Below are 5,782 nucleotides of genomic sequence, written 5' to 3'. Positions count from 1 at the left end.
AGGACATGGAAAATGGAGTCTCTTTCATCACACTTCTTCCGCTACACATGCACACACGTCTCCCATCGTTCCTCAAGAGTCACCATATGCTAAGTGTTACATACAACACAGCGATACATTTCATGTAGTCCTCATTGAATTACAGTTTATGTAACAATATATGCCTGCACTTAATTCTCACCAGCAACACAGAAATAGGAGAAAGAAATCACATTTTCGGTTCTATAACTAAATTTGTGATGTTAGCAAAGCACTTCAACTCTCTAAATAGTTTTTAATATGGTGATTAAATTAGGTGATATTAAAGATTCTAACTATAATTAAATAACACCTAATTACTAGGAGCAAAAATTCATTAGGCACAAGTGCTAGAGATGTACTATACTTAATGTATAGTAAAACCTCATCAATTTAGATTCCACTAATTTATAACCTGTAATAACTTAGAGTGTTGCTTTACATATCTCTATTTTAATATTTAAGAAAAAAGGGATTTGCTATCTAAACAAACTGTGCAAAGAAGTGTTTAAGAGAATATTTGAACAGAGCCAACTTTTTAAAGTATCAGTGAGGGCTTTAGAAATTCTTGTGTAAATGCAAGAATGGAGGGGTTTATTAGAAACCCTTCTTATCAGGGTGCCTGGGCGGCTCAGTCGGTTAAGCCTCGACTTTTGATTTCAGCTCAGGTTTGTGAGATCAAGCCCCACATAGGGCACCACACTAGGCACGGGGCTTAAGATTCTCTTTCTCCCTCTGCCTCTGCCCTGCCCCCCATCTCTAAAAACAAATAAGCAAACAAACACCCTTCTTATCTATACATTGATTTATAGGGACACTTAACATAGAGTAGAGACAGGGACTAGACCTTAACAAGAGATTCCCCTAAACTCATGCATGCTAAAGAGATCTCCTGCTAGCTTCCAGTTGCTACCCTAAAAGACATCCAGCTTGCCAATCTACTAACCTGGCCTTAGCCTGCATTACTGCACATTCAGACAGAGCAAGGGACCAGGCCCAAATCCAAGGCTATTAGGATTAAAAAAAAAAACCAAAAACCAAAAACCAAAAAATAAAAACCACAATTAATATGACAGAATGGCAAAACAAAATCTCTGGATCCAAATTTTTATTTCTAAAATTTAAAAATTTTATCCAAATTTTCACTACTCAGATAATTTGCAAGGCTGTGGGATTTTCCAATTACAAGTTTTTAAAGAATGTCTTTCTCACACCTTGTGCTTTCTGTTGGTCTTGCTTTTGGCTTTGGCTCCAAAATCAATCTGCTTTTTGGGGTTTGGGTTCTGCTGGGGAGGAAAAAATAAAACCTTTGTATCAAGCATTAAATTGCGTGGGATGTGCATGTGCCTGCCATACCCTTTCCTCTGCCTGTTCATTTATTCACCAAGTTGTCTGCCCCCCAAAGTAGCATAAAGTTGGGTCTGGCTCCTGAGGGAGTCATAAGGAAGTTTAATAATCAGCTCAGAGGAAGTGAAGACACAGTAGCATCCCACCCAACTCATCATATGGGAAAAGAATTATTACATCCTTGGAAAAGCACATCTATTTTGAGTTTAGAGTTATGTTCTGGGTCTCACTCTAAAGTTCTACTACTTTTTGCACTAATTCATTTGTAAGCTGAAAAAAATTCTTTAAAAGTCATGGAGAGATGGATTTCTTAACATAGTTTCTCCCATGACATATTGAGTCCAGGGAGCCTTAAAAAAAAAATCCCAAGGAAATCATAATATTTGTCCAAAAATAATGATGGAAGATAATTATGTCATCTCAGGGTATCCAAAAAAAAAAAAATAATAACACAGAAAATCACCAAGTAATCACTGTATTCTTTTCCTTCTATTTAAGTCTATAATAAAGAGACTTTACCAATTTTATGTTCTAATAGGGTGAAACAGCAAAACTTTCTGTATGAAATAACTAATGGGCAATTTTATGAAAAATTTAAGTATTATTTTCAACCCCAACATTTTCCTTACACCTCTCATAGTTGCCCTAACCATTGTGAAGACATAAAATTTCATATTATAATTTCCAGAAGACAAGCCAAAAATATTCTGTGATGGTTTATATCGGTGGAGATCTTCTTCCCCCTCTCAAAGAAAGATATGAAGATAGCCACACCAGAGCTCATTTTAGAGCCTCAAAGCTTTCTTTGGCATTTACGTATGGCCAAAACTCAGAAGTCTTTAATACTTCTTACAATTCTCTATTTATGGCTAAGTTGCTTTCTGTCTTTGTGCAACAAAGCCTAGACTGAGAAATAGAAGCAAATCTGCTTGTTTTCCTGGCAGTACAAATCAATAAGAGACTGTCCATGAATTCTTTGGAAAAAGTCCTTTATGAAATGCAAATCAGGTTCAGAAGGCATGTTGAACTCTAAAGGAGAGATAACAACCAAGATTTTGCCTCTCCTTATTCCCTGTCTACCTGGCTCCCTACCCGAGAGAGTGAAACACACTCGACAGGTCAAACTCTAGGACATGTTATGTCTAGGTCACAGAATGGTCCCTGTTTACCAGCAGGCAGGGATGCTGTGAGGTCAAAGGTCATACCGATGTGACACAATGTGAGTGGACTGCCTCTCTGTGGGCAGCTGGAGTGATAACAAAGAAGGAAGAGCTTTGTGATTGTTCTTAATCATATATCTTCTGGCACTCTTTGCTTTTCTTTCTTGTGTCCCAGGTAGTTGACCAATGACAATAGCCTGAGACTTACCTTTGTGTTTAAATGAGAGGGAAAAATCCCCAAGGTGCCCCTAATGGACAGGACTTCTGACTTGCTATTTAGCACATGCTCAGCTGCATGTGAGGTGCTATTAGGTTCTTAAGCAACTTCCCTGTTTATCTGTCTCTTAAAGGGACACCATAAAGTGGGGTGGGTTAGTTGAGGAGAGGATAGGGAGTATTCCTAGATCATTTGGCATAAAATATCCAAGATCAGCCCTTTCCTTCCATTATTTCTAAAAATGTAGTAGAGCGAGCACTAGATTGGCAGTCCAGGGATAGGAAAGTTCTGATCCTGGCTCATATACAAACTTGGGCAATCATTTCACCTCTTTAAGTCTCTGTTGTCTCATTTGTAAAATCACTCATTTTACAAAAGAGCTGCTGTGAGCATCAGATTTCAGAACGCATGCGAAAGCCTTTTAGTGGTAAAGCACTATTTATTTATAAGGTGCTTTTATATATTTAAAAGGCAAGTTCATTTCCAACAAAACCATCTGTCTTCTCATCTAGGAATGTGTCAATGAGGTTGCCATGGGGACAAGGGGGCCTCAAATGGTTCTGACTAATTGTCTGAGGGATTCAGTGATCAGTTGGCTGTTTGCTTTAAATGGCACAAAAGAAGCAGATGGACTGCTTCCTTCCCCCTGACTAAACCTGCTAATTGTTTTGGCAACTAAGCCTCTGAGAGATTAGAAGTTATACCACACACTACTTGAACCCTTCTATGTGTGCCTTGAGAACTCTCTGAAAGGCTTGGACCCAACTCCAAATACTAGTAGCATCATCGTCAGGGGTAACGTTTTTATTTGGAGCTAGGGTGGGGTGGGAGTTGTAAGTCACACAGAATTGCAGGTGCCTCTCCTGGGTAAAGAGCGACAAATAGGAAAAAAAAAAATATCCTCTTGCCACACATTAGGGAAGAACGAATGGTTAACTGACCATAAAATGGAAATTCAGCACAGCTAACTGAGAAATAGAAACCCAAGCACCTTAACTGTAAGTAACTACTTGAGTTTAGATTCAGGACTACTGAGTTCCCATAAGTTATTGATCCGCTTTCTAACATTTGCTTACACTGTATTAATTTTTTGATCTCTACTTTTTTCTTCATTCCACTTATTAATACCATGTTCTTGACAAATGGGAAGTGGGGTAAAGGGGAGAATGGAACACTAAGAGCATTTCCTTACTTCACATGTAACTGAGCTATCCATAAAAGTTAATTTTGGCACACAGAAGTATAAATACACATTCTTACTGTGATCCCAGTCTGTGCCTCACAAAGTCAGTCTCCAGCAAAAATTTAATATGCAAAAGGCATTATTCAGCTAAAGTATTTCCATTTTGGAAAACCTTCTTGGAAATCAGCCTAAATAAACCATAAATTTTTAAAAAGTGGATATGTTTTAAAGTTTTGACCCCAAAAGAACTCCACAGACCATTAATTTTCATGTGTTTCAAATAAAGTATCTATGGAGGCAAATGAGCCTTCATCTATGGATTTAAATACTCATTAATAAGGTAACATTTCCTTCAGGGTAAGATTTCTCTTATAAAATTAGATATGCGGTGGGGGAAAGATGGTGGAGGAGTAGGGGACCCTATTCAAACTGGTCCACGGAATTGAGCTGGATATCTACCAGATCACTCAGAGCACCCACAAAATCAGCCTGAGATATAAGAAAATAGATCTGGATCTCCACAAACAGAATATAGCGGGCGGTTGGTTTTGAGGTATGAAGCAGGGAGCAGTGATTCTGGGGGCAGATACCAGAGGATAAACGGCAGTGGGAGGGAGCCTGGCCCTGGGGATCCCACACCGCCAGTGAGCAACAGCCTCGCACGCTGGAGATGGGCACAGACCCACAGACAGGTAGCAGCGGGAAAGGGACTTTAGGGCAGCCCCTGGGTCGGAAACCCGGAGCGGTGGAGTCGCGCCTGCGAACTGCAGTCCCCTGTGCATAAACCCAGAGCGGCGGAGTTGTGCACGCAGGAACTGGGAGTGGTTTTAGAAGCACAAAGGGCAGAGACGTGCTCCGACCTGGAGGCAGGACTGGGGGCGCTGCAGAGGGGCACACGACCCAGGACACTGCAGTTTGTAGCAGCCCTGACAGAAACAAAGACAGTGTAGCCTGGAGAGCTCACTGAAGAACAGACTGCGGTCTCTCTGCTCTGAGGCAGAGGGTTGGAAACGGTCTCTTCTGCTCTGACTCATGGAAGAGATGTGGAAAGCTGCCAGGGAAAGCCACCAGAGAACAAAAGCCCCCAAAACCGGTTCCCACTGAGCCCATCCCCCACCACAGAGGGGGCAGGGCAACTCTGCCCAAACAGGGTTGCCTGAGTAACAGTGTGGCAGGCCCCTCCCCCAGAAGACAGGCTGGGAGAACAAGAGGCCAGCAACCCTAAGGTCCCTAGAAAACAGGTGCATCTTGCTTGGGTTCTGGTCAATAATTTGGACTCTACAGATTCCCTCAATCACCCATCAACAGAATGACTAGGAGGAGGAACCCCCAAAATAGAAAAGACACAGAGATTATGACTTGTGCAGGAGATTTACAAATGAATGCAGATATAATCAAGATGTCGGAGATAGAATTCAGGCTAGCAACTGCGAAGACAATAGCTAGAATGGAGAAATCAATTAATGGCAACATAGTCTCTAAGGGCAGGAATGAAAGCTGAATTGGCAGAACTTAAAAATGCTATCAATGAGATCCAATCCAATCTAGATAATCTAACAGCTAGGGTAACTGAGGCAGAAGAACGAATAAGTGACCTGGAAGACAATTTAATGGATAAAAAGGGAAAAGAGGAGGCTAGGGAAAAACAACTCAGAATCCATGAAAATAGAATCAGAGAAATAAGTGACACCATGAAGCATGTCAAAGCAATGTCAAAATTATTGGAATCCCAGAGGGGGTGGAGAGAGACAAAGGAGTAGAAGATATATTTGAGCAAATCGTAGCTGAGAACTTCCCTAATCTGGGGAAGGAAACAAACATTCGTGTCCTAGAGGCAGAGAGGACCCCCCCAAGATC

At 41.0% G+C, this 5,782-nt stretch overlaps 1 protein-coding gene across 4 annotated transcripts in view; it reads right to left on the bottom strand.

Moving 5' to 3' along the window:
* Positions 1–5,782, bottom strand: part of TAFA1 (TAFA chemokine like family member 1) — a 509,785-nt gene that overhangs the window by 281,891 nt on the left and 222,112 nt on the right. The gene's annotated exons all lie outside the window — the stretch shown is intronic.

This window comes from Leptonychotes weddellii, chromosome 1, assembly GCF_054177405.1.
Source record: "Leptonychotes weddellii isolate Sample4059 chromosome 1, ASM5417740v2, whole genome shotgun sequence".
Taxonomy (NCBI): Eukaryota; Metazoa; Chordata; class Mammalia; order Carnivora; family Phocidae; genus Leptonychotes; species Leptonychotes weddellii.
Note: the sequence above shows the minus strand (reverse complement) of the source record. Positions and strands in the feature narration are given on the sequence as shown.